Raw genomic sequence first — 27,891 nt, forward strand, 5'->3', positions numbered from 1 at the left:
TTTTTTTTATGGAGAGAGGTTGTTTTTTGTTTACCAAAGTACCCACAATTCTTACTGTACCTGGCACATAATAACTGCTCAGTAAGTATTTCTTGGTCAAATGAATAAACTGCTCAACCAACACCCCCCACTCCCATACACACACATATTTTTTCTCTCTTGTCTATTTACAGTTTCAGTTTTTGCTGTGCTGATGGTAGTGAGTTCTTAGCATCAGCTTCTCTTCTGAAAATATTTTGTGTGTTGAAGAAATAAAGATTTAAAGCTTTAGAACCAACCTAGGGACCATGTTTATAGACTTGTTTTACAGTCAGAGTAATTCAGGTGACTGTACCTCACATTGTTCCCCTCTGAACATTGGATGAACATGTACAAGCATCAGCGTTCCTCACTTCAGATTGACTCATCTCTTTCTCTCCTATACTGATCTATGATGATGAATTTTCTAAAGCTGTGAAAATCTGTTTCTTATTTAGATTCATTTTGCAAATCTAGGTACATTATGCTTATCAACCAATATCAACGAATTACAGTGAACATCCAAGAAAACTTCATGTTAACTTTAGTCAGAGATATCTAGGCACAGTAAATGTATGACAAAATATTTGGCATGTTATCATGACTGTTAATTTAGGCCATGAAATGAAAGTCATGAAGCACCAAGAAAACTTCGAAAATCGTGTTTTCTGCTTCCTGGACTATTGCGTATTCATTGAAGAAAAGATGCAAAATACAGATGCAAAAATTAAGTGTTCCAGCACACAGAGAAAACGACTGTTAACGTTTTCACACATATCCTTCAAGGGTGTTTTCCAAGCTTTTATATATCTTACAACAATGAGACTACGTGGACTAATCTCACATGTGTATACATATATATTTTTTACTTTGTATGAACTCTTTATGTCACTAAATATTCCTCAACATCATTTATTAAACATCCATTTAAAATGTTAAAAAAAAAGTCATTCATGAGGACAACTTGAAATATGTGGGTGACAATTTCTCTAAGCTTAGTTAATGAGCGAGTGTTTTTATTTGGTGTCCAACATTTGCTAGGCTCAGACCAGAGTTTTTGTGTGGTAGGAACCTCAGAAAGGAGTTCATAGAAAGAGTATGTTTAACAAATGAGAAATCTTACAGCCACAATAAACTTTAATGCATTACCAAATAGGATGTAAATTAAAGCAAACTGGTATTACATCATTTTATATACACAAAGTTATGGATTGGTCCCCATGAATGTGGACCCAGTATATTTTTATACTGGAAAGAATGACAAAATATTGAGTATCACTATGAAAGATACTAAAAACTAAGGAAAAATCTGCATATAATATTACAGTGTCTGTATTAGAGTAAGTATGTGAACGGTGCTGTCACAAATAAACACATTATGGTCTATTGATATTTAAATATTTTATGGCAGTGTTTTCTTTAGTAGTATAATAATTGCTGAGCAGAGAAAGAGGACACTGGGAAGGAACCTCCAAGAGGGGATGCTAGCCAGGCATGGCCTCCTTGAAGCATAATTAAATGCTGAATTGCCAAATTCGAGAAATATTCTGATTCAGATTGTCTTCAGAAAGATTAGACTCCGGGGGATGAGTCGGGGTTTTCAGATAGGTCCCAGCAGTTGCATGTCAGATCGGTATCCCAAGTTAAAAAAGGTCCGTCCAGAAATCAGTGTCTGACAAGAGTAACTTGCCTTCATCTAGCTGGGCTGAGATTCATAACCTAATTTTATTTCTAGTAGAGAAATGAACAGGGAACTAGAGAACTGACAGAAAACCAAATTGACTGCACATGGAGGCAGTGGGGAACCTAGTGAGCACTGGATGCACGGTTTGGGAACTTGGCTATCTCAGGCTCAGAATTCAACTTTATATGAAGCTTATCAGTCATAAGAGTGACAGTAAACTGTTTCTAAGCCTTTCCCTCACATTAGTGGGGAAAAGAAGAATTCCATATGTATCTCTTTGATTCAACAGTTAGAGCCGATTATAGGCAAATTATGTAACATCTCTAAACTTCAGTTTACCCATCTTCAAAATGGGATTATTATATATATCTACCTTTTGAGTTTATTATGAACATTAAATGAAAAGACACATGTATAGTACCTGGACCAGTGTATATATTTGATAGTTTTTGTGTGTGTTGGGGGAGGAGGGTCTTAGTGTAAGACAGCCATGCCCTGTGCAGATAGATGTATTCTTTATGCTACTATTGATATCAGAGGACTTGACTAGTTAACCATAATATGATGCAGTAGAACTGTTTGAGTATTTCAAAATGAATGATACAGTCTTTACATCTTTTATATGCAACATGGTAAAACTATTTATAAACTCTGTTCCTAGTTTTTACCTATCAATTTAGTTTCAGATTTCAATATTAAACAAAAGTCTGTAATTTTAATAATATGATTCCCTGTCAAAAGTACATACTTGATCAGTTACCTAATTTTTATTTGTATTGACTATATTAAAATATGTGTAAAAGCTGTGCATAATTTCAATGACCGTCTTTCCATGTAACAAGGTAAAATGCCTAAGTAAATCATGACTCTCACTTTCGAATCTAGAAGTTTAGCTTTCTTCAAATGCCACTTGTAGTTTCTTCTTTTCTCCCTTAAATTGTAGAAATTTCTTAGCAATTACACACTTTTGTAGATTTTTAGGAGACTGGAATGATTTAAGTTTAGGAATGTGAATGCCAAATGAATATCAATTAATATAGTATGTTCTCTGGAAGGCACAGAAAAGAGGAATATTAGAAATGCTTTATGATTAATCTGAGTTTAAAGTTAAACTTTTTCATTGGATAGTACTTGTAATTTTAAATGAAGTGATTATTTCTTTTTTCTTTATGAAAGCACATTACTTGAAAATCAAAGGATTTCTTAAAGTTTTACCTTTTAGGGGCTCCCAGGTGGCTCAGTCGGTTAAGTGTCCAACTTCGGCTCAGGTCATGATCTCGTGGTTTGTGTGTTCGATTCCCGCATTGGGCTCTATGCTGGCAGCTCAGAGCCTGGAGCCTGTTTCAGATTCTGTGTCTCCCTCTCTTTCTTCCCCTCCCCCGCTCTTGGCTCTGTCTCTGTCTCAAAAATAAATAAAAACTATAAAAAAAAATTTTAAAGTTTTAACTTTTAAGTATCTTTACTTGGCTTACATGATAAGTTTAAATGATTGTATGTGTATTTCTTATGCTGTAAGTTGGTTGCTTTTCAGTATGAAAATTATGTGGTCATAGAGAAAGTAAGAATATATATAGATACCCATTTATTCAGCAAAAATTCAGTGTCTCAGACATGCCTGTGGCAAACAGAAGAAAACTAATCCTGGTCCTCGTGCAGCAATAACTACAGCATAGGAGTAGGAGACAGGTGTTAAACAAGTATTTTAAAAGCAAGGAGAAGCAAGTAAGAAAAAACATAAAAATGCAGAATGAGAGAACTGCTAAGACAACTGTGTTCTCCTGGGTGCTTTGCTAGGGAATAAAGCCGTTGGGAAAGGCTTGTGGGAAAGGAGGTGGACATATAGGCTCGGTTGGGGAAGGAGTCAAAGAAGCAAAGGAAGAGCCTTCCAAGAAGAGGGAACCTCACATGCAGAGGCTAGAAGGCAGGAAAGAACTGTCTGTCGTGGCACCGAAGGATGTTTGTGTAGCTTGAGTGATGCTGTCCAGTATAGAAGCCGTGGCCATACACGGTTTGTCTGAATGGAGATGTGCTCTAAGTGTAAAATACACAATTCAGAAGACTTGACATGAGGAAAAGAATGTAAACTATCTTAAGAATTTTATATTGATACCACAATATTTTGGATATATCGGGTTAAATAAAATCTGTTCGAAATAGTTTTACCTTTTTTTAGCTTTTTAAAAATATAGCTACTAGAAAATTTTAAATTATGTTTTTGATCCTCATTTTATTTCTGTTGGACAGCACCTTAGTAGGATGTAATGAGCAAGGGACTAAATGACTTGAGATAAGATTGGGTAGATTCACTGGAGCCAGTTTACAGGGCCTTGTGGACCTGTAGAGAGGAGTTCAGACTTTATTTGAAGTGAAATAGGAAACCATTCTGGCTTTTTAGCCAAAGGGATTTACCTTTTACAAAGAGCATTGGCTACAATGCGGAGAATGTATTGGAGGGGGGCCAGTGAGGAAGCGAGTACAGTAGCACGCACATACACACATAAACTGGTAATCACAACAGCTGTCAGATAACATTATATAAAAAGTAATCTTTGTAATCATCAATGAGTTCCTCAGTCGTGTTTTGACAGAATTTAAGCTGTGGATACAGACATTGGTTTAGATTTACGTGTATAAGAATCTTCTTCCCTCCATGTTTATGGAATATTAAAATTCTTACAAATTTAAATATTGAGGGGCGCCTGGGTGGCGCAGTTGGTTAAGCGTCCAACTTTGGCTCAGATCATGATCTCACGGTTTGTGGGTTTGAGCCCCATGTCGGCCTCTGTGCTGACAGCTCAGAGCCTAGAGCCTGCTTCAGATTCTGTGTCTCCCTCTCTCTCTGACCCTCCCCTGCTCACGCTGTCTCTCCCTCTCTCTCTCTGTCTCTCAGAAATAAATAAAACATTAAAAAAAAAAAAAAAACTTAAATATTGATCAGCCTCCCAGAACACTGTAGTTCATGGAAATAGTAATTAATACCTGAAAATCCTGTATAGCTTTAAAGATTTTTAAGACTTTTGACAAACCTGTAATATTTCTTAATACTTTGGGGTTCAAGTAATTATTTGATGATTTGATGGAAGTTATAGACATCATGGATTGTGCAGGCCTGCGCAGCCATGTCCCCAGGAGCCGTGGATCTCAGATTTAAGAAGCATCATCATACCCAACGACTTTCTTGGTAATCTCCCAACTCTTCTCCCAACTATTTTCTTGGTAGAGTTTGTCCTCTGTCTTCTGTACATGAGGAAGCTTGAGACTTAAAAGTAGTTAATTAAGGAAGCTGGCAGGGTTATAGGATAGTGACACACCTGAAGCTAAAACTCAGATCTTTCAGATACGTGTTGTGATTTCCTCTTATCTAAATTGTTCTTTTATGTAATGTGTGTGTGCATTTGTGCACATGAATGTGAATTAGATTTGCCGTTCGTTTTATTTGTCTCAGAAGCTATATTTGTAGTACCACTGTTTAATTTATATAAAATTGGAATGATTTGTAACTTTGAGTTTTTACTATTACTTGTACTATTCTGTGATGGTACAGATTTTGGATTATTTTTCATAGTATTGGAAAAATGCAGAATATGTCAATCTAGTTTTGTTTTGTTTTTTATTAGTTTTTGATTTTTTGCTTTAGAGGGAGAAAACAGAGTTTATTTACTATAGAATCTGCTTCTACTTACGAGTACTTAGAGGATACCAGCCACAATTCTATGTACTTTTCAGGTTTTGTTTCATTAAATCCTTTTTACAGCCTTATTAAGTAGTAACATCATTGCTAGAATCTCAGAAAAGTTAATATCTGAATTAAGATTCGGAGCCCAAATTCTCAGCTTCAGCATGTTACCCACTTTTTAGGTATGTTTGAAACAATTAGCTTCTCAGTATCCCTATTATAGAGTATTTACACTGTCGACAGTATTTTTCAATGTAAAAAACAAAGGTTGTTAAACATTAAGTTTTTAAAAATCATATTTCCTTAGCAAAATTCAAGTTGGTCCAAGTGTTATCACTGACAAGGCTGATACTTTTCAGTAAACTGATAGTTTTATTTCCTTCAGTTAAATGAAAATAAGGAAGGAAAAATCAAGTGGCACTTAAGTTCCCACTATAACAGCATAAAAATCTAGCAGTTTGCTTTTAATGGATGATCTTATAAACAATTGAATAGTGGAATCAATAGGCCCCATACTGTAGCTAAGCAATGTCCCATAACTTAATATACCAAGTCCTAGTAAAATACATCTTATATGGTTCTACTTTAGATTTCAGATTCTGTTTGTTAGGTATTCTATTAGTTAAGTATGTGGTATTATATAAAAGGCTGTTTAAAATACTTGACTATCTGGGGTGCCTGGGTGGCTCAGTCGGTTAAGCACCTGACTTTGGCTCAGTTTATGATCTCATGGTTCATGGGTTCAAGCCCCACGGTAGGGCTCTGTGCTGACAGCTCAAAGCCCGGACCCTTCTTTTCCTTCTGTGTCTCCCTCTCTCTCTGCCCCTCCCCAACTTGCTTGCGTGCTCGCTCGCTCTCTCAAAAATAAATAAACAAACATTAAAAAAATTAATAAAATACTATCCAAAACATTTGCAACATAGTACTACTTACTCTGGTTTCCATTGTACTATTTGATGTTGGAAAGCATACGTTTTGCCTAATTAATGTAGAATTATATTAAAACAATTATGTAAATCGTCATCAATATCTACTGGAGATATAAGCAGCGCAGAGAAGGGGATGGTATATTACCATTTCTTAAGGACTTGCTGTGTTGGATGTTTTATATCCGTTATTTAAATCTTCACAACTGTCCCTTTAGAAAAGTCGATACCTACATACAAAACTGAGGCTCAGACAGATTTACCCAGAGTTGCAGCGCTGGTGGATGAGCCCAGTGATCCTGCGTTTGAAGCTCACAGTATGTTCTATAAATGAAAACTGGAAGGAGTTTTTGATTCTACAAATTGTTTGAAGGTATAAAAGAAACTCTTTCCAAAGGGAACTGGAAATTCTGACTTTTAGATTTTCTTCATTTTAAATTATTGACATAGAAAGCTGGTAAGAGTAGAGTGATGTCTAGTCCTGTGAGTAGCCAATGCAGTAAAATAGTTTATGGAGTCTAGTTTCTTAGTCACTGATAGTTTGCTGTTACTGCTCTCTATTTTTGCTGGTTACTTCCAATCTTCTTTTGTCTGCAGCCCCATCTCTTGATAACTCAAAGGTATAAATACTTAACAGTGCAAAACACAAAGATTATCTCCTGCAGTGTAGAAGTGTTTTTCTTGTTGGCATTGGTTTTTTTGTTTTGTTTTAATAACTAAAGACTGGTTATTGAATAGATTTTTAAGGAGGTTTAATCATTTTTATCCCTTCTCAGTCATAATTGTATTAAGAATATTTGACTAGTATCAACTACCTGATAACCATTTTTCTTGATTATGTAGTTAAAAGCAAAACTCAGGGCACATTCTTATTTAGTTTTGTTTCAGTATGCAGACTTTAATGTATAATTTTATTCTTTCATTTGTAGGTACCTGACCCTTTTAATTTTGAACATGTGTTCCTGCCAGTTTTACTTCACAGTGTTTATGCTACTAAATAATATATTTAAATAATATATTTAGAACAAAAATATTGTTAAATCTGGGTACTTTCTTTAGTACACTGTAGATGTTTTTATTTTCTTATATTTTTTTAGTGGGTATTTTTTTTTTTGTTTGTTTGTTTGTTTGAGACAAACAGCACGATTGGTGAGGGGCAGAGAGAGAAGAAGACACAGAATCCAAAGCAGACTCCAGGCTCTGAGCTGTCAGCACGGAACTTGACACGGGGCTTGATCCCATGAACTGTGAGATCATGACCTGAGCCGAAGTTGGATGGATGCTCAATTGACTAATAAGCCACCCAGGCACCCCAGTGCAGATGTTTTTACATACAGAAGGAATTCCCCACCCCACTTTGTGTCACTGTTCTTAACAGTACTCCAGTACTCAGTACCCAAAAGGTACTCCATACCTTTTGCGGAGGGTGAGGAGACACTGTAATCAGTCAATTTTGGTAACTATTTTATAGCAAACCCTTGTTTGCGGTTAGACTTTTTTGGGGGAGGGGGTTGGGTTCTAAGTTTCTTATTTTAAAAGTTTGAATGGTATTCTCTTATATAAATCAATACAGAAACTTATCAACCATTTCTATGAGTATATAGTAAACCACAAAACTCTCTCAAGCTAAATTTGTAGGTTAAATTGTTTAAGTGATGCTCTTGCCTCTGGAATTTATTTCAAACATAGAGTGAGTTTCTTTAGGTACTATAAGATATTCAGAATAGAGGAAAAAGCTGGTCAGAGAAACAGAGTATGGAGGAGGAGGAAAACTTCTTAAAGGAAAAGCTACTTTTTAATCCTGGATGAAGTTTTTTACCATCTCAAATGTAAATAAACAATATTTATATAAAATTTCTCCCACTTTAATACTGGGAATATTTTTTTAAGTTGATTTACTTATTTTGAGAGAGAGAGAATGGAGGAGAGCCGGAGAAAGAGGGAGAGAGATAATCCCAAGCAGGCTCTATGCTCTGCATGGAATGCGACACGAGGCTAAATCTCAGGACCTTGAGATCACAACCTAAGCCAGTATCAAGAGTCAGATGTTGAACCAACTGAGCCATCTAGGTGCCCCAATATTGGGAATATTTTGGCAAATCTTTGTCACATGCCTAGGCTAGAATTTTCTCTGATTTCTTCCTTCTCCAAGAGGAGTATATTAATTTTTTATTCTAGTCACTTTTTGAACATTTGTTATCATTTATGCAAGTATTTTTATTTCTTTTTGCTGTCTATGATACTTACCTCCAGTGCTCAACTGCAAAAAAATTGGAGTGGCACTTATACAAGTCCTCCTTGTATGAGTAAGAAGGAAGATGGAAGGAGGCATTTTATTCCATCTAGAGTGGGAATACACACTTAACCCCTGAAAGGAGCTTTGTTCTAAAAGATGGAGAAGAGAAAGAAAGGCAGAGTGATTAGGCTTAGCTGTACTAAGAACATTCTCAAGAAAGACTTTAAAATAAGGAGCTAAAATAACTAGACCCGAGAGAGATACAATAGAATCTTAAAGAGGATCTTGTTGAGTCTTCTGCTTTTAAGTGAGTAAAGTGAGACACAAAGAGATAATAACACAAGGTCACTTTTTTTTTTTTCTTCAGTATCTGTTTTAGCCACAAAGTTCCAGGAGGTTGTCCAGATGGCCAAATTCTGTATCTTCCCTCTGTTGATTCTGCCCAGGTCCTGTTAGTAGGAAGAGGCATTACACATGATACACAGGGAGGAATGGAGTGAGAAGTAGTTGGAGAACTATTGGAGTGGAACCTTATGATTCTTTCCTTGTTTGTCCCACCACGGAACAATTGTTATTTCTGACTCCTTCCTTTGGGCAATGATTGTCAAAATATTTTGGGCCAACTCTATCATCTAGGATCAGGAGCCACCAAAGTTTAGTTAAGAATTGGAGACAAGTGGAAATCCAATAGTTGACAGCAGCAAATGAAACAAGAGAAGCATTTAGAGCCCTTCAGTACAACCTGGCCTTGCTTGACCCAGGGTAACCCTGTTTCCCACTCAACTTCACTAATGAAGTTTCGCTGCAGGCATCCTAACAGTGAGGCAGCTCACTGTTTGATGCCATACCATTTCCTATTAGAAATAGGGGCATATTTTTCTAGAGATGGTAGAGGTTAGCTAAATCAACATTGCTTTTTCTAATATTTTGCTATCTAGCCCTCTGAGCAAGAACCTTCTGGTCTTTATTTGCTTGCAAACTTCAGCGTAACCCATCTACACATCCTTTGCTTGGTTCTACTTTAAGAATTCATTTTCCATATGCTCTCCCACATCCAGCTTGAATACAAGTGTCTCCCTTAAAATGTTATCACCTCTTGTCTGATTCCTAATGTAGCTCCATGGCATGGACCCTTACCCTTCAGATTAAGAGAAAGTACCTGGATTGTATATTGGGTAAAGACGTTCCCTCTAAGTTTGCCTTTCTTTCTAACATGGATTCTCAAGGCCTTAAACCCTGCTCCAGACTCATCATCTAGGGATGGGACAACCCTAGTCTGAGCCACAGTTAGGCATGAATACGTGCATTATTAGGTATCAATAGCCCGCCTTCTGCCACTCGTAGAGACAGTTTCCAGCATAGAGAATGTGGCTTTCCCATCAATACCAGGAGCCTTTGTAGTTTTGAATACCAGCAGTATTCATGAGTAAAACAGGTAGAATTAATTTAAGACTGGTGAATTAAAAAAGAAGAGAGAGTAAACCTCTTGAGAGGAGAGGAAACATGGAAGGATTCAGGAAGAGAAGAATGTAAGGGGAAATACATGCTTAAGAGTTGGAGCAACTCTTGACTGTTGGTTGCCTTAGGCTGGTGGCGCTGCAGTCATGATTTGAACCCACTTGATGGATGGGAGTCTGACTCGGAGGTCTTAGGAACTGCTCTTGAATTCAGTAATCCAGATGTGTTGTCATCTTAGCAAAATTATGAAGTAGGAGAAGTCAGGAGCATGGGCAAGGAAATAGGCCACCTGTACTCTTTCACGGTTCCTTTTTCTCTTGATTGAGAGGATGACCAATATTCTGTTTTCACTTTATATGTGAAAAGGACAATGAGTTTTTTATTTCTTTTCTAGTGCCGATGGTTTAAATGGATTGCTCTCATTTTGAATATGAGAAATCATTTTTAACATCAGAAAATTTCAGTCCCCTTTGCCCCTCACCCTCCCACACATAATATATATGTTCATGTAAATTCAATAACTTCAAAGTCAGTTAAACTGCTTGGCTAATAGGAAAATAAAGATTTATCTACTTTTAAATTTAATAGAGTAGAGGGAAAATGATAAAGCAAATTAAACTGTAAAGTTCTTCAACATCAGTAAGTTTCACACAGCTGCAGGGATAACTTGACGAAAGGACATGTTCAGCCAGATGGCCTGTGCTGGCCTCCTTCCCATTCCTGCAAAAGATACGTTATTCACTCCCAGGGTAGCTCAGGGAAAGAGCTGATTATGGAATTAAAACAACCAATGTCCAATTAACCCCTGTTTTGGTCAATGTTTCCTACACAGTTTGGATAATTGGCATACTTTAGTTCCGTCAAGGGAGGCAGCTGGCTTATTGGTTAGTTCAAGCTCATGGGAATAAGAAATTTGGAATTCTCTTATCAGCACTGCCCCTGCAAACTCTAAGTATGACCTTGGACAACTTATTTACCACTTTGTGTCATTAGATTTCTCCATTTGAAAATTGGAGATCCGTGTTTCCCCGAGAACCATACATGAAGTGGAGGCATCGTAAAGTAAAGGCGAGTGTTGATATTTGTAGAGGCCTTTCAGACTGTAGATAAAAAGGTGCAGTTTGTGTTATATAGTATTACTATAATATCTTAAGGGTGCTGTGATTGTGCAGAACAGAAGCCCACTCAACAGAGCCCAAGCACGGGACATTCGTTATAGAGCCATGCAGGAGGCCCCTCAGGAGCCCAGTGATGAGTTCATTGCACCTCTTTGAAACTGGAAAACATTCAGCAGCTCCTTACTGTCTCTTCTCTCTTCCTTGTGCTTTCCTCATCTTTGCTTCTCCGTATGTGCCTACTTCATTCTTTGCTTTCAGCATACTGAGTCCTCGGTATTCTAATTTCTGCAATGTGGCCTCGTTAAAGCAACCCAAAGTGAAGGTTTTCCATCTCGTTGAATTTTAGATCCCAAGAGAAGAAAGAAATTGATGCAGTGTAGTCAGGTTCCCGACATTCTCACACTTCCCTGTGGCTAGTGGACCAGGAACAGATTCCTTAAGAAAAAAGGTCTAGGGAAGAAAGAAATGATAAGCATCTTTTGTACCTAAAATTACCCTTTGGTTTATGGAGACGTGTCTTATAAAATTACAAAATAAAAGAATTAATTAGCTAGGTTATTAAAATATTTTACAAATACAAATTTTGTTTTTTTTTTCTGGGATATTTGTAGAATATTTTAAAGCATTCAACAGATAATTTTGAGTGCCTCTAATAAACTATCAGGTGTGGGATTACAAATGCAAAAGAGAGCTGCAATTCTCAAGGAGCTTTATGTGTAGTGACTGGCAATAAGGACTTTTTCCCCCCTTTTTTTCAAAAGTCTGGTGCTATGGCCATGACTGGTAGAATAGTTAACATTAATCAAGTGCTTGGAGGATGCCAGATGTTTTATTAGATGTTTTACATACATATTTAAGACAACAGCTGTATGAGGTAGATACTATGAGTCCTATTTTACAGCCAAAGAAACTGAGCCCCAGAATGGATAGGTAACTGAGGAAAGTCACTTACTGCTGAATTAGAGTCAGGAATCTGCAGACTGTTCTCTGAACCACTGTGCTTTGTGGCCTTTCTAAGAAAAACAAGAGACTTAGGACAACCAAGATAAGATTTTGAAGTAGAAAAAGTAACTCAAAGTTCTAAGAGTGCTATAAGACCATTTGCCTTACCAAATGTTTCCAAATTCACTTTTGTCCTTTACTCTGGTAGTTAAACACAGTCCTAGGAAAGGCTAGAACTGAGAAGATCTACTGCTGGGTTTGGATGATCTACTTAATGGGCAGTTTAACCAATCATTCAATTACTCTTAGCTTTTTTTGTTAAAATGTGAGTGAGGATAATATAATATTAACCAACCCCATGAGGAGAAACAAAGAAAATACATCTTGGTATCTAATTTAAAGAGGAACTATGGCTTAGAGCACTGGGGAAAGCAGGGCCTTTTTAGTGTACAGTAAACTCAGTAGGAGTCAACAGTTTATTNGCTCTGAGCTTTCCGCACAGAGCCCGACGTGGGGCTCGAACTCACGACCTGTGAGATCATGACCTGTGAGATCATGACCTGAGCTGAAGTCGGACGCTTAACTGCCTGAGCCACCCAGGCGCCCCTCCCAGGAGCTTTTTATACACTGCTTTGGCCAGTCAAGAATTTGTGAAGAATTGCATCTTTGCAGCACCCACCACAGACCGGAGCCCCGGCACATTTGTCTTCTCTTGTTTGCCCTTTGTTAGCCCCCTGTCAACAGTGGACTTTAACTATCTTATCTAGACCTTAACAAGGTGATAGACTTAGTCAGTGGAATATGGCAGCTATGTTCTAGTGTTTGAAGGATAATTGAAGGATTAGCCTGGTTTTCTGAGGCCTCTCAAGGCCGAGCCATCGGACTGAAAGGAAACAGATTATAGCCCAGTGCAGGGAAGCATTTTATGGGAGTGCAGTTGTGCAAATGTGGAAGGAGTTCTCTGAATAATGGATAACTTTTACTGAGTGCCTGCTTTGTGCCCAGGTGCTGTGCTGAGTCCTATATGAACATTGTCACATTTTTCCCTCACAGAGGCTCTGTAACATAGGTATTGGTTCTTAATATATTTACAAATAAAATTTTCAAGAATAGTTAACTTAGTTGCTCAAGGTCAAACAGTTTACCAACTATTTGATTAAGAACAATTGGAAGAGTAAGAAATTGGGCCCAGAGCACTCTGATTCCAAAAGATACCATGTTAGATGACAATCCATGGTCACTAGAGGCTTTCAGGAAAAAACCAAAACCAAAAAAATCTAAACAATCAGAGTTAGCAAATAGGTTATAAAGGGGTTAAGCATTCTATGGGAATGATTGGTTAGGCAGATGACCTTTCACCTCTCTTTTAACCTTTAAATTCTATGACCCAGTTGTGTTTGTAGAAACAGTTTGCAAGACATGCTGTTAGGAATCTGATAGCTGGTGGTAGAACCATTATAGGAAATAGCTTTCTCTTTCTAAACGTTAGCTCCTCTGCCAATTTTATACAAGTTCTATACATTTGTTTTCCCATGATGTTTGTCAGTTTAGCTTTAAAAAGAAGTGATTGATCCAAGTGAATAAAGTGCCAGGGGAAAAAAATTATAATGAATGTCAAGGAAATTTGATTAGAAAGTGCAGTATTTTTAAAAGAAATGACTAAGTAGCTTTTGATGTGTTTTTTTAAAAATATAAAGAATGACTACTGTGCATTTTAGAAAACTCGTTTTCAAAATTTTACCCATCTGCATCAAAGTTAGATATTTTTTGGACCTACATGACTTCTTTGCCTCCTCAGACCTGAGAAACATTATTTAGGTTTAACACCATGCCACGTAGCAAGAAGAGACCTAAAGCTTACCCCTTCAGCATGGCTCAGAGGGGCAGATGTCGTAATTTTATATTGCTACTAACAGAAACATTGCAGATAGGGTGAAGGGTAAAAAAAGGCACAGCAGGGGCACCTGGGTGACTCAGTTGATTAAGCATCCCACTCTTGGTTTCGGCCAAGGACATGATCTCACGGTTTGTGAGTTCGAGCCCCGCATTGGGGTCTGTGCTGACTGCAGAGACTTCTTGGGATTCTCTCTCTGCCCCTCTTTTCACTCTCTATCCCGTTTTCTCTCAAAATAAATAAATCAACAGAAGGAAGGAAGGAAGGGAGGGAGAAGTTAAGGCAGAGCATGACATACTGACTATATTGCTTCAGTGTTCAAGACCTGCTTGGATAATACTTGTTTTGTTTTTATTGATTTGGCTTTTAGTTTTTGTGGTTCAAGTCCTTAAAGAGCTATTTGGTTACTTTTACATACTTTAATTGAGTCACTTCATGGTAGGATATTGTTTTTATTTAGCCAGACGCAGTGGAAGCTCACATTTAAAGGTCTTCAGGTTCCCATGAAAAAGATTATCCTGAGAATAGTTTTGACCAATTTGATATAATCTTATCACATAATTTAAAAGTTTCAAGTTCTTTACTATATGATGATATTTGCTGTAGTGATTGGTTTTTAAAATGGTTATAGAGAAACAGTTTCTCAATTATGGTTGGTATAGTACAAAGTTATTTCATAATGCTTTTCTTTCCCTATTTTACCATAACTACTTTTTAGGATGAATTTGATTTGTCTGGTTTGGGGGAATAAATATTTCCATGTATTAACTTCATTTCTTAAGCTTTGTCCATATTATGAAAATTTAACAAAGTAATGTTTTAATGTTAAATAGATTTAATTTGATTTTCTATAGGATGAGTAGTTTGAGAAGGAAAAATGATAAAAAATTGTATAATATCAGTATTCTGAAACATTGACCCATTCTAGATGTGGTCTGTGGCCATATTAGATCTTATAAACCTTGACTGGAGAGACACCAGTTAAAGGAAATTCAGTGACTATGATCAATGTTTTTTATGTCAACTGATGTTGAAAATGAAGATCTTCTTATGAAAACTAAAATCCTCTAGATATGTATTTATCTCTAAAATGTCTAAATGTTGTGTTTTTCTAACAATGCTAGTCACACTGTCTTCCAAACACAAAAAAATATTTTATTGCTCTTAATTTTATGATTTTTTTTTGTTTATATTCAGGGAAGGAGGCAAAAACAAAAAGGATATCTTGAATTCAAAATCAAACATTATAAATAGCTTTATCATTTCATCTTAAATCTTAAGATACCTTAGAATTATGATAGCCTATCCCTCATTTTATATACTCAGGCTCTAAGAGGTTGACTTGTTACATATTTCCATTGGGAATGCTACCTCTGCCAGGTACTGAGACCTAAGGATGACAAAGACATAGTCTTTGTCTATCAGGAACTTACTGTCTTGTTGAGAGCCGGGCATACACTACCCTAAATACAATGTTATGATGAGATGATTGAAAGATCTACTGAGTACTGTGGAGTTCCAGAGATGAAAAAATATTGTCAGCCTGTGAAGGCTGCCCAAGGAAGGAGTGAGTCCCCTCAGCTGGAGCTTACAAAATAAAAGACACGTCTTAATCCTTTAGCTTGGTTGTAGGTAATTGGGACTTACTTTGTGATTCAGAAATGTATTATATGATGCACTTTTCAGTCTGATATGTTTCACCAAATGCTGATTATAGAGACCATGTGGGTGAATGGGGGAAAGAGCACTGAGCAGAATGTTCTTTACTTTTTATACATTATTGCTCCCACTCTTATGTCTTAATCAAGTGTAATGATAAGAATTTAAATGTAAAACAAATTATTCATTTTATAGAAATGCTATAATTGAAAGCATATTAAGGACCAAAACAACAAAGCAAAATATAAACAGTAGGAAATACTGATATAAGGATTTCAGTAATTGATGGTAGAGTTGAACAAACTACTAAGCATAGAAGTGATGGATATATGTCATTCCACATATTTATTATCCTGTTTTAAAAAAAGATGCACATGATAGATTGAGGCTCTCATAAAGCTAGAGTGTAATTATTTTTTTAATGTAAAAGTGTTTTAATTTTATTAAGTAAGGCTACTAATGGTAGATAGTAGTGGTTGTTTCTAATGATCTTAACCGCTCAAGTGAAAGTTGTTCTGAAATGTTTCTGTCCAGTAAGTACGGTCAGAAAAGCCCTGACTTATGTTACTGCTGTTCTTCCTGTTTCTTCTTCAGCTCATAGGCGCCTCTGCTAAAGCACCCTTCCTTCTCCCACCCCCACCTCCATCAGTGTCTGTGTCTGACAATCAGATGCCCTGGCAGGGCCACACATGGGCTGTCCCGGCTGTGTGGACTGAACATACCAGAGACGGACAGCAGCAATGCTGGGGCTCAAATTGGCAGTTGCTGCCTATAGTAACTGAGATTATTCCTGCCAACATTTGCTTATGTGTACAGATGAGCAAAAGAGAGGTCAGGGGAAAGTATGGGTGGCAATTTCTTCAATAAAAATGAAACCACTTAAAATAAATAGCCTATTGATGGACGGTATGCCAGTAGCTTTGTCTTCCTAGTTGAAGAACATATTTTAATGTTACCCTTTAATATTTAAAGACATAGAAATTCTCCAGGTGCATTGTACATGTTCTTGTTTTTTGTTTATTAATCCCCTGGGGTGGGACCCTGTCAGGCTTATTGACTTCTTCTGTTTACAGAGACCGTTTTTATGTCTGTCTGCCCATGGATTGTGTCTGTAATGATGTTTCTCTATCTCGAGCTGACTAAAGCCTTTTATCTGGAAGCTTTGTATTCTGGGCCAATATGAGCAAGAATGAGGTCATGATATTTTCCATTTCTGGAAAATCAAGTCAGAGTTCATGGACCATGTATAGTAAGATAGCACTTTTACCAGGCAGCACACAAAGAAGAATGTTAATTGATTAACTGAGTAATTGATTAAAAAGTGATTCCTGCAAATAGACTTTAATACTGTATTTTATAAGGAGTTGTTCCTTTTAATTTTTTTTTAATGTTTTATTTATTTTTGAGAGAGAGAGAGACAGCATGAGCAGGGGAGGGTCAGAGAGAGAGGGAGACACAGAAGTTGAAGACAGACTCCAGGCTCTGAACTGGCTGTCAGCACAGAGCCTGATGCAGGGCTTGAACCCACGAACTGTGAGATCATGACCTGAGCCGAAGTCGGATGCTCAACCAACTAAGCCACCCAGGTGCCCCAGGAATTGTTTCTTTTAAAAGAAAATAAATGTCAATAGATTTTGTGATCAAATTTTGATATACAAATTAGTATCCACTACAAGTAATTTTTCTATACCCACAGTCTTTTTCTGCCTGGTAAAGGAAGGTCCACTTTTTGTTGTATTTAACTTGACACATATTTCTTTCTTTTTACTTTGTTACCTAGAAACCCTAGTCTTCCTAGTATAGTAATATTCTGGTATTTTCATTTAAACCTATTTAATTACCAAAAATAATTTTTTGGTAACTTTTCAGAATGAAAATCTGATAGTTGAGAATATTTACATGTGCATGTATCTTGATTGGCAAATTATATAAAGCCATAGCAGGTGATGCTTGATTTAACAAGGAAAGCTTTATTATGAATTTACCCCAACATGATGTATCCTTAAAAATGATGGTTTCTTGACCAGAACCTTTTAGCAAGAACATTTATCACATAATTTTTGATCATAAGTATAATTTAAGATCAATATCTTACTTGAACAGCTAAACCAAAAGGCATGGTTTTGTTAGATATGCACTGTTCAATATAATTTCATTAAGAATCACTTTTGTTGTTTTTGTGATAACAAAACTTTATTCTCATATGTATAATTTAGAAACTATTATAAAGTTTTCCTAGTTGAACCAATTTTTAGCAGTTAAATCTCTGTATTTGGGAAGAAGTGATCCAAGATATTGAGGAATATAGTTAATTTCCATTTTAGCTGGTACAAAGACATGAAGATATGGGGGAACATGGGCTGATTCAGGAACCTGCAAGTTAAATTAATTTCAAATTGCCACATGGCAAAGATCAGTAGTATCAAATTAATGTGCAAGCATACATATACATGTACATACATATACATGTACATAAAAACCTGTGATCCTGAAATACACATACACACATTTCTTCTCTTGTTCTGTGATCAGTACAACATTTTAGCAGAATACGCTTTATAACAAAAGGTACAGGAAGACCTTGTCTTCAAATATGGGGAACATTTTTAAAACAGAGTGTGCCCTGTGAGTAAATGCAGTATCTAGTAACTGTACTAAAAACCCCAGGAGCTTTGATCAATTGACAGCTGTTATATCAGTTCTGTTGGTAATCTTTCTTACTGATCTGTGACCTTGACCTTGTGCTTGTATCTGTATGTCAAATCTATTTTAGGGGTGGGGAGACCATAGTTGAATTTAATAGACTTTATACTCCAGTCTCAAAGAGTGTCCCCATATCTATGTACATTATGTATGTGTGTGTATACACACACATATACATACACGCACACACACACTATAAACACTCAATTCCAGAAGATAGCACCATTTTCCATTATATTTTGATATGGATTGGAAAATATTATGCTCTTGAAAACTGATAGAAAGAACCAGTTACTTTGAAGAGCTATTGAAAAAGGTTAGGAGAAACCTCCTATAGGAGTATACCTAAGTATACTCTGTTTTATACTTAAACCCTTTTTATTTTCACATTTATGTGCTATCAAAATAATTTGTTAATGATTTTTTTGTGTTTCTTCAAGAAATTGTTGTTTCTTCAAGAATAGTAGGAGTCAGTGACAGACATTAATAATAATGCTAAATAAAGAATATGTATCATATGTTTATCATCTGGATAAACATTTTTAATAGTTGTAGTTAGAATTAATTTTAGTTAACCATATTCTAGTTTTCTGTCTTTTCAAGAAAATGCAATGTAGCATCCAGGAAAATATTACATTTTTGGGATAGAAATTGTTTGGCAGTTAAGCTCTTTCTCTAGCTCCTGTGATTCTGTGAGCATTTTTTCACTTAGACTCTTCAACTTTTTCATCCTAATTTTGGCTTAAAATTATTTTTTTAATGAACTGTGGAGGCAGAGTAAAATAGTGGCTTTTATCAAATCTGATTCATGAATATAAGCCTTCTTATAATTCAGAACAAAGCAGTTCTTCTTTCTCTTGCTATCTCAGTTATAGGGGGTATTTATTTCTGTCGCCAGGACAGTAATTGTCCTCTCTCTTGTATTTATTTATCTGTTACCAAGGATCCTAAATCTTTACTTAAATTTCATTTTATTCAGTATATTGTCCTTCCAAGATAAGCAAAAACTCCAGTGGAATATAAGCTTGTATTTAGCTTTGAAGTAAACATCTGTTAGAAATTCTGTGGCCCCCTAAAAGAAAGTAATAAAATAATTTGGGGCCATTGGATAGTTAGGCTATATAGCTATTTCAAAATAATTTCCTTCCCCCAGAATTCACTGAAAAGACTATGACACATATTGGTCAGGACAATTTCCACAAGTTTATGATTATCATCTTTCTGGTTAACATGCTCATCCTTCTTATCAATTACAATTTGATAAATTACTTGGAATCATAGAAATAAAATTTTAGGGTTGAAGAGGTACTCGGGTACCTAGGTCTTTATATTGGACACTTGTCAGTCAAGCACTAGCCTGTCCTAGTGAGTCTCTTTTAATAGGGAATGTTGAGTGACACTTTTATTCCTATGGAAGCAGCTGACAGCAAGTTAAAGCTGATGGACCTGGAAGTTAGGAGCAAATTTGGCCTTGGGCAAAAATATGTAAGTCCCTCAGGTTGCAATGGAGAGCAATCTGGGGCAGCTGTTTTACTCAACAGTGTCAGTGGCTTCTGGTACCAATCTTTGAAGACTGTTTACCTCTAAATTGAGAACCCTTGGAAGAGGGCAAGAAGCTCTTATGTTCTATAATGTTGAGGCCCTCCGTTGAGCAAAATGGTTTGAGGTAAGTTTATTTTCTTGGCATCCATCAAATGTCCAAGCACACATCCATCTTTTCACAAAGATACTACTACAAAGAAAGTTACTATCTCAGAATTCAAATTATATCAAAGGACATTAATATGTATTCCCTTTTTTAATCAGAAATATAATAAATGAAATTTCAGTCTTCCTTTCTTACATGCCATTATTGTTCCTGGCTTGAAATGGCAACAAAATTGAATGTTTCTTTTTTTTTTCCTTAATTTTTTTTTCAAAACCCAACTTTTCTTTTTCCCATTTTTGTCATTTATAATGCTTCTATTGTAGTGATGATCAGTCTGTTAGGTTTAGTTTTAGTGGGGCACCTGGGTGGATCTGTCGATTGGGCGTCTGGCTAGAATAGTAATGAGAAGTTGAGGCTGTTGTCGTTGAATTGATTGAGATAGGACAGGCTAACAAGGCTCTTGTCATGATCTCACAGTTTGTGGGTTCAAGCCCTGCATCGGGCTCTGTGATGACAGCCAGCTCAGGGCCTGGAGGCTGCTTCAGATTCTGTGTCTCCCTCTCGCTCTGACCTTCCCCTGCTCACATTGTCTGTCTGTCTCTCTCTCAGAAATAGATTTAGTAACTAATACTGAATTTAATAACTAGTTTCCATTTATATATGAGACAATTTTAATCATTTTTTAAAAAAATTTTTAATGTTTATTTATTTTTGAGAGAGAGAGAGAGAGCATGACCAGAGGAGGGGCAGAGAGAGGAGGAGACACAGAACCCAAAGAAGGCTCCAAGCTCCAAGTGGTCAACACCGAGCCCGACGTGGGGCTCAAACCCACGAACTACGAGATCATGACCTGAGCTGAAGTCAGATGCTTAGTTGACTGAGACACCCAAGCACCCCTATATATAAGACATAGTTAAAGTGGAATAAAACAGTAGCTACAATAATTAAGAAAAAATAGCAAGTGATATTCATAATTATTTTAGACCGAATAACTCAGCTTTTCAATTGTTTACAAATACTTAGAATTCTTTTGTTTTTCCAGGTTGAGAAGTAATTGACATACATCACTTTATAAGTTTAATGTATATAGCACAGTGACTTGATTTTCATATATTGTGAAATGGTAATCACAATAGATTTAGCTGATTTCCATCCTCTCATATAAATACAATTAAAAAAATTCTCATTATGGAAATTCTTAAGATTTACTCTCATAACATCTTTCCTATATATCATACAGCAGTGCTAGCTGTAGTTGTCATGCTATGTGTTACATCCCTAGGACTTACTTACCTTGTAATGGGAAATTTGTACCTTTTCACCACCTTCCTCCAGTTTCCCCTCCCCCAACTCTCTGTCTCTGGTAATGATAAGTGTGATCTCTTTGAGTTTTGTTATTTTGTTTTGTTTTGTTTTGTTTTTGTTTTGGACTCTAAATATTAAAGTGAGATCATATATAGTATCTGCCTTTCTCTATCTGGCTTATTATTTCACTTAGGATAATGCCTGAAAGGCCATCTATGTTGTCACAAATGGTAATGTCACAAAAACCTTGTGGTTTTTGGTTTTTGGGTTTTTTGGCTGAATAATATGCCATCCTGTGTAATTGTGTGTGTTTGTGTGTGTGTGTGTGTGTGTGTGTGTGTGTATCTCACAGCTTCTTTATCCATTCATCCATCCATAGACACTTAGGTTATTTCCATGTCTTGGTTTTTATTCATATGGGGATATGAATATGGGGTCATGAATATGGGGATGCAGATATATTTTCAAGTTAGTATTTTCATTTGCTTTGGATATACCCTCAGAAGTACAATTGCCAAATCATATGACAGGTCTATTTTTAATTGTTGTGGATCCACCGTACTGTTTTCCATAGCAGCTGCACCAGTTTGCAATCCCACCAAGAGTGCACAAGGACTTTTTTCTCTACATCCACATCAGCATTTGCTATCTTTTGATGGTGGTCATTCTCACAGGCATGATGTGATAGCTTACTGTAATTTTAATTTGCATTTCCCTAATGACTACTGATACTGAGCATATTTTCTTTTACCTGTTGGCTCTCCATATAGGTTCTCCATATATCTTCTTTGGAGAAATGTCAATTCAGGTCCTTTGCCCTTTTTTTAAAATGAGTTATTTGGGTTTTTTGCTATTAAGTTGTATGAGTTCTTTGTATTTTTCGGATATTAGCCCTTTTTTTATATATGGCTTGTAAGTATCTTTTCTCATTCCATAAGTTGTCTTTTTACTCTGTTGATGATTTATTTTGCTTTGCAGAAGCTTTTTAGTTTGATATAGTCTACTTGTTCATTTTTTAATGTTTATTTTGAGAGAGAGAGAGAGAGACAGAACACAACTAGGGGAGGGGCAGAGAGAGGGAGACACAGAATCTGAAGCAGGCTTCAGGTTCTGAACCGTCAGCACAGAGCCCAGCCCGGGGCTTGAACCCACAAGCAGTGAGATCATGACCTGAGTTGAAGTTGGACACATAACCGACTGAGCCACCCAGGTGCCCCTGTTTATTTTTTATTCTATTGCTTGTGCTATATTTTACTGCTAGGTGTCATATCCCAAAATCATTACCATGACCCATGTCAGGGAGCTTTATTCCTATGTTTTGTTAGGATGTTCATGATTTCAGATCACATAGTTAAGTCTTTAATCCATTTTGAGTTAATTTGGGGTAACGGTAAAATATATGAGTCCTGTTTTATTCTTTTACATGTGAATATCCAGTAATCCCCATACCATTTATTGAAAAGGCTGTCTTCATTCAGTATTCTTGTCTCCTTTGTCAAAATATTAGTTGATGGTATATACTTGAGTTTATTTCTTCTGTCCCATTGGCCTGTTTGTTTTTATACTAATACATACTATTTTGATGACTATAGCTTTATAGTAGTATAGCTTGAAATCAGAAAGTGTGATGCCTTCTGCTTTATTCTTTTCTAGGACTTGTTGTCTTTTGTGGTTTCATCTAAATTTTAGAAGTATTTTTTATTCTTCTATAAAAAATGCCATTGGAATCTTGATAGGAATTGCATTGAATTGATGGCTGTTGATAGCATTGACATTTTAGCAGTATTAATTGTTCCAGTCCATGAACACAGGATACTTTTCCATTCATTTCTGTCTTCTTCCTTTTCTTTCATGAGTGTCTTGTAATTTTCAGAGAGATCACTTGCTCCTTAGTTAAATTTATTTCTAAGTATTTTGTTTTTGATGTTATTGTAACTACGATCAATTTCTTTTTCAGAAAATTCATTGCTAGTGTATAGAAATGCTACTAATTTTTGCTTGTTAATATTGTATCTTGCAGTTTTTACTGAACTTATTGATTACATCTAAGTTTTTTGCTTGGTTGAGTTTTCAGGATAATCATTTCACCTGCAAATAGAGAAAATGTTACTTCTTTTTTAATTCTGATACCTTTTATTTCTTTTTCTTGCCTAATTGCTCTACTTAGGACTAATGCCAGTTTAATAAGAATGGTGAGACTGGACACCCTTGTCTTGTTTCTGATCTTAAAGCAGAAACTTTTAACTTTTCACCATTGAGTGTACTGTTAGCCATGGGCTTGTCATATAATGACCTTTACTATGTTAAGATGTTTCTTCTATGCCTAATTTGTTAAGAAGTTTAATCACAAGTAGATGTTGAATTTTTGTCAAATGTTTTTTCTGCATCCAGTGAGATGGTCATGATAATTTCATTCCATTAATGTGATGTATCACATTGATTGATTTGCTGGTGTTCAATCATCCAAGCATCTCTGGGATTAGTCCCACTTGATTATGGTAAATGATTCTTTTAATATGCTGCTGAATTTGGTTTACTGGTATCTTATTGAAAATTTGTGTATCTATATTCATCATATATAATTCATCATTGTAGTTTTTATTTGTTTTGTTTTTGTTTTTCTAGTGTCCTTTTTCTGGTTTTGGTATCAGGGTAATGCTGACCTCATAAAATGAGATTGGCAGTGTTCTCTCATCTTTGATTTTTTTGGAAGGGTTTGATAAGGATTAGTGTTGATTTTTCAAATGTTCAGTGAATTTCTGGTCCTGGACTTTTCTTCATTGGAAGATCTTTTAGCACTAATTCAATCTCCATACTAGTAATTGGTCTATTCAGATTTTCTATTTTTTTCCTGATTCAGTCTTGGGAAGTTGCATATTTCTAGTAATTTTTCCATTTCTTATAGGTTGTCTAGTTTGTTGGGAGTATAGTCATTCATAGTAACCTCTTATGATGATTTTCATTTTTGTGGTATCAGTATTGGTAATGTTTCCTTTTTCAGTTATAATTTTGTTGTCTTGGTTAAAAAAAATAACTTTTAATTTATAATAAGGGATTTACTATAATCTTGACTTTTTAAGGAAGCCTCAGAACCCTTATCTGAAATGTTACTTTTTCTTTCTTGTTCTGTGAAATTAAGTGTTGAGTGTTATGTATTATAACTTTTCATTGGGCGTTGGTTTGGAAAGCCTAATCTCATACATTTGGATAAAATGTTTGGTGTTATATCCTCTTGGTAAATTTTTCTTGGATTTTGTTTCCTTTCAACTTTTAAAACTCTTTTTCAGGGTCTCACCTTAGAGAACAAGAGTTTTCTGAATTATTCACCTCAATTTGTATTATTTTAATAAAAGGTTCAATAATTAGGACTTTGGAAGTTTCTTAATACTTTGATATTTTTCTTCTAACCCTTAATGAAACATAATATTTTTCTTAGCCTTTTGTGCAAAAAGCATCCCTAAAATAATCTACAGTGGAATTTAGGTAATGCTCTCCAGTAGGAGTTGAGTTATTCTTGAATGTCACAAGTAAGTAGCCTTTCAGTTAATTTTACATTTCGAGGAACCAGAGCCAAAAATTAAAATGCTCATTAAAGTGGCATTGGAGAAATACTTTTAAATTCAGCACTCAAACTGGTATTACTTGCTAATGGAAAATAAATTAAAAGAGATTTCATGGAAACAATCGGAAGTCATGAGGTGTTCACTAGACATAATTTAAACACCATACAAAGTAACTTCATATATGTTTAGTCATTGAAATGTGTTTTTAATGGAGAGTTTGATGACAAGATACTGAATCCTTTCCTTAAAAACAGTTGGAGGAAGGCTTTTCTCATTATTTATTTATTGTCAACCAAAAGTAGTCCCACATATAAGAATTCTACTAGATTCATCCTTCATTTATCCAAGTAAAATTTTATTTTGCCATTTTAAAAAGTGTTTTAAAAAATTGGATTTTTTTTTTTTTTTTTTTGCTTAATAACCCATTTCCAAGTAGAAAGTGTAAAACACATTGCAATGAAAATAGTTTAAATACTTCAAAGAAGCAATATAACACCCATTTGGGAATGGTTAATGTGAAGATTATTTACAATATCCCATTGATTAAAACTCTCAATAAAAAAGTTAGACTTCAACATAATTTCATATTTTTTAGGTACTTAAAAATATAGCTTTTAAAAAAGTAGTCTCTGAATTTGAGGATTTTACTAGATATTTAACTAAACTAGTCTGTATATTGAAACTTGGATCCTTCCCTAAATCTGTGCCTGTGGTCAAGATTCCATGGAATTTTTTCACAGTTTAGTTTGATTTTATATTTTTTTTAAATCTAGCAATATTTTATAACTCTATGCTAGTTAGAGCAGTAAAATGTCAATTTTATGAAATTTAAACAGTTTTTCTTCTTTTTCTATTTAAAAAAAGTTTTTGTTTATTTTTGAGAGAGAGAGACAGAGTATGAGCAGGGAAGGGGCAGAGAGAGAGACACACACAGAATGTGAAGCAGGCTCCAGGCTCTGAGCTGTCAGCACAGAACCCAATGCAAGGCTCGAACTCACAAGCAGTGAGATATGACCTGAGCTGAAGTCGGATATTCAACCAACTGAGACACCCAGGCACCTCAAAAGGTTTTTATTCTTATAAACAATTTTAAATTAATAAAAGGAAGATTCAGTTTATAATTTTAACATTGTACAGTAGTTGAACATGAATTTTATTAAATTGCCATGAAATGCATTAATCCTTTATATACTCTCATGCAGGTTCTTTGAAACATCTGCTTTTAGTTTTTTACCTTTTTAAGTGTTTATTTTATTTATTATTTATTTATTCATTTGAGAGAAAGAAATAAAGAGCAAGCGAGGAGGGGCAGAGAGAGGGAGACAAAATCCCAAGCGGGCTCCATGCTATCAGCGCAGAGTCCAACATGGAGCTTGAACCCACAAACCATGAGATTATTACCTGAGCTGAAATCAAGAGTCAGATGCTTAATCCATTGAACCACCCAGGCACTCCAGATCTGGTTTTAATTTTTGAAGCTTTTTTTTTATTATTATTATTTCGAACTAGTAGGAAGGATTGTATTATGTGACTTTTATTCTTTTTTAAAGTTTTAATGAATGTATTTTTAATAGGAAAAAAACAGTGTTATCTTGCTATTACTATATGTGACCATTATAAACCTTTTATAAATCAAAGATACATTATGGAAGCTTGGTGATCTTAATTTTCTTATATCTATGTATATTTTTCTATTTTCTGATCTTGAGAATTAATTCATTATTTCCAACTGTGCCAAATAAAGACTAAAATATTAAGCCAAGGGAAAGTCATGGAAGTGCCTAGAAGGATGATGCAATAATGAAATAAGCCATCACTGTATCATCTTCGGTTTCCTTATTGCATAGCCCATTAATTCTTTATCATTTCTCATGAATGTTTAAAAAGAGAAGTCTGGAGACACTGTCTTTGTAGTCTTCTTATTCTAGGTTTTTATGAAATACAGTAGAGAATTCAGTATTTTTCTTTCCCATCTATAATGTCAAAGAGAAGAAAATTGGCATAGGAAGATGCTTCAATTAGATGAATCAGAGAATGACTGCGAAGAGAATGGTAGTCATCCTCTAGACATGAATGATGATGGTGACATTGATTGTATAAGTAACATCAATGACTGTTGTCTTCAGATGACAACATCCTAAATGAATTTTCTCACACTCAAGAATCAATGAGTGAACAATATAGTTCTTATTTTCCAAGGTTTATTGAGATGTAATTGTCATACAACATTGTGAAAGTTAAAGGTATGCAATATGATGATTTGATATGCACATATATTGCAAAATTATTATCATTGTAAAGATACTTAATACATCTGTCACCTTCATTGTTCCCATAACAATATATTTCTAAAGACAAAAAAGAAATACGGTATTTCATCCAGTCAGCTACTCAATAAGAAGGACTTCGTCACTCCTATTTTGTGACAAGAACCTCAACTGCCCTGTTTTGCTCAAAGGATGTATGACAGTATTCTTTCTTCTTTTATCATGTTGGCACATTCACATTTATTTGAAAATGGTTCATAAGTGGACAAATAATTGAAGGCTGGTATGTAATAAAAGAGATTGGAAGAAAATAGATGACTTGGAAATGAGATAATCCATTGATTAATCATTGTAACTGGTGTTAATAAATCTAAAAATAAAAAAATACATATTTTGCAGTTTATGGAACAAGGAAAATTTCTGTCCTCTCTTCAGCATAATTTTGAGCTGTCAAGGTTTTCCAAAGTAACACACTTCAATTTATACAGGTACAAGAAAAAGACTCAGAAGTTATAACGCCCACCTCTTAGACATGTATTTGAACTGGAATTGATGTTTACAAGATATTTCCAAGTTCATACATGACAGTTAACAAGCTGTAAGTTGCCCATTGTGGATATGTTGTCTTTCAAAACCAGGAAGATAGGGAATTAAGAATGGGTTAGCTATGTGTAAATTCTTATTTAAAATTATAGTGAAGTTGTTTTACATTATGTCTTCCTTCTTACTTTGTTAGTTATTTATAAATTGACTTAAATATTAATAAAATGTAATGATTTCTCCTGCTTCAGTTA

At 35.4% G+C, this 27,891-nt stretch overlaps 1 protein-coding gene across 4 annotated transcripts in view; it reads left to right on the plus strand.

The window, feature by feature from the left end:
- Nucleotides 1–27,891, plus strand: part of NRIP1 (nuclear receptor interacting protein 1) — a 301,546-nt gene that overhangs the window by 42,132 nt on the left and 231,523 nt on the right. The window contains exon 3 of one of the 4 annotated variants that reach the window (XM_077765650.1): nucleotides 27,586–27,695. The exons of the other annotated variants lie outside the window; for them this stretch is intronic. The gene's annotated coding sequence lies outside the window, so the exon portion shown is untranslated. The remainder of the gene's footprint in view (nucleotides 1–27,585; nucleotides 27,696–27,891) is intronic. 4 annotated transcript variants of the gene reach the window in all.

This window comes from Crocuta crocuta, unplaced genomic scaffold (genome assembly GCF_008692635.1).
Source record: "Crocuta crocuta isolate KB4526 unplaced genomic scaffold, BGI_CrCroc_1.0 scaffold174, whole genome shotgun sequence".
In the NCBI taxonomy this organism is placed as follows: Eukaryota; Metazoa; Chordata; class Mammalia; order Carnivora; family Hyaenidae; genus Crocuta; species Crocuta crocuta.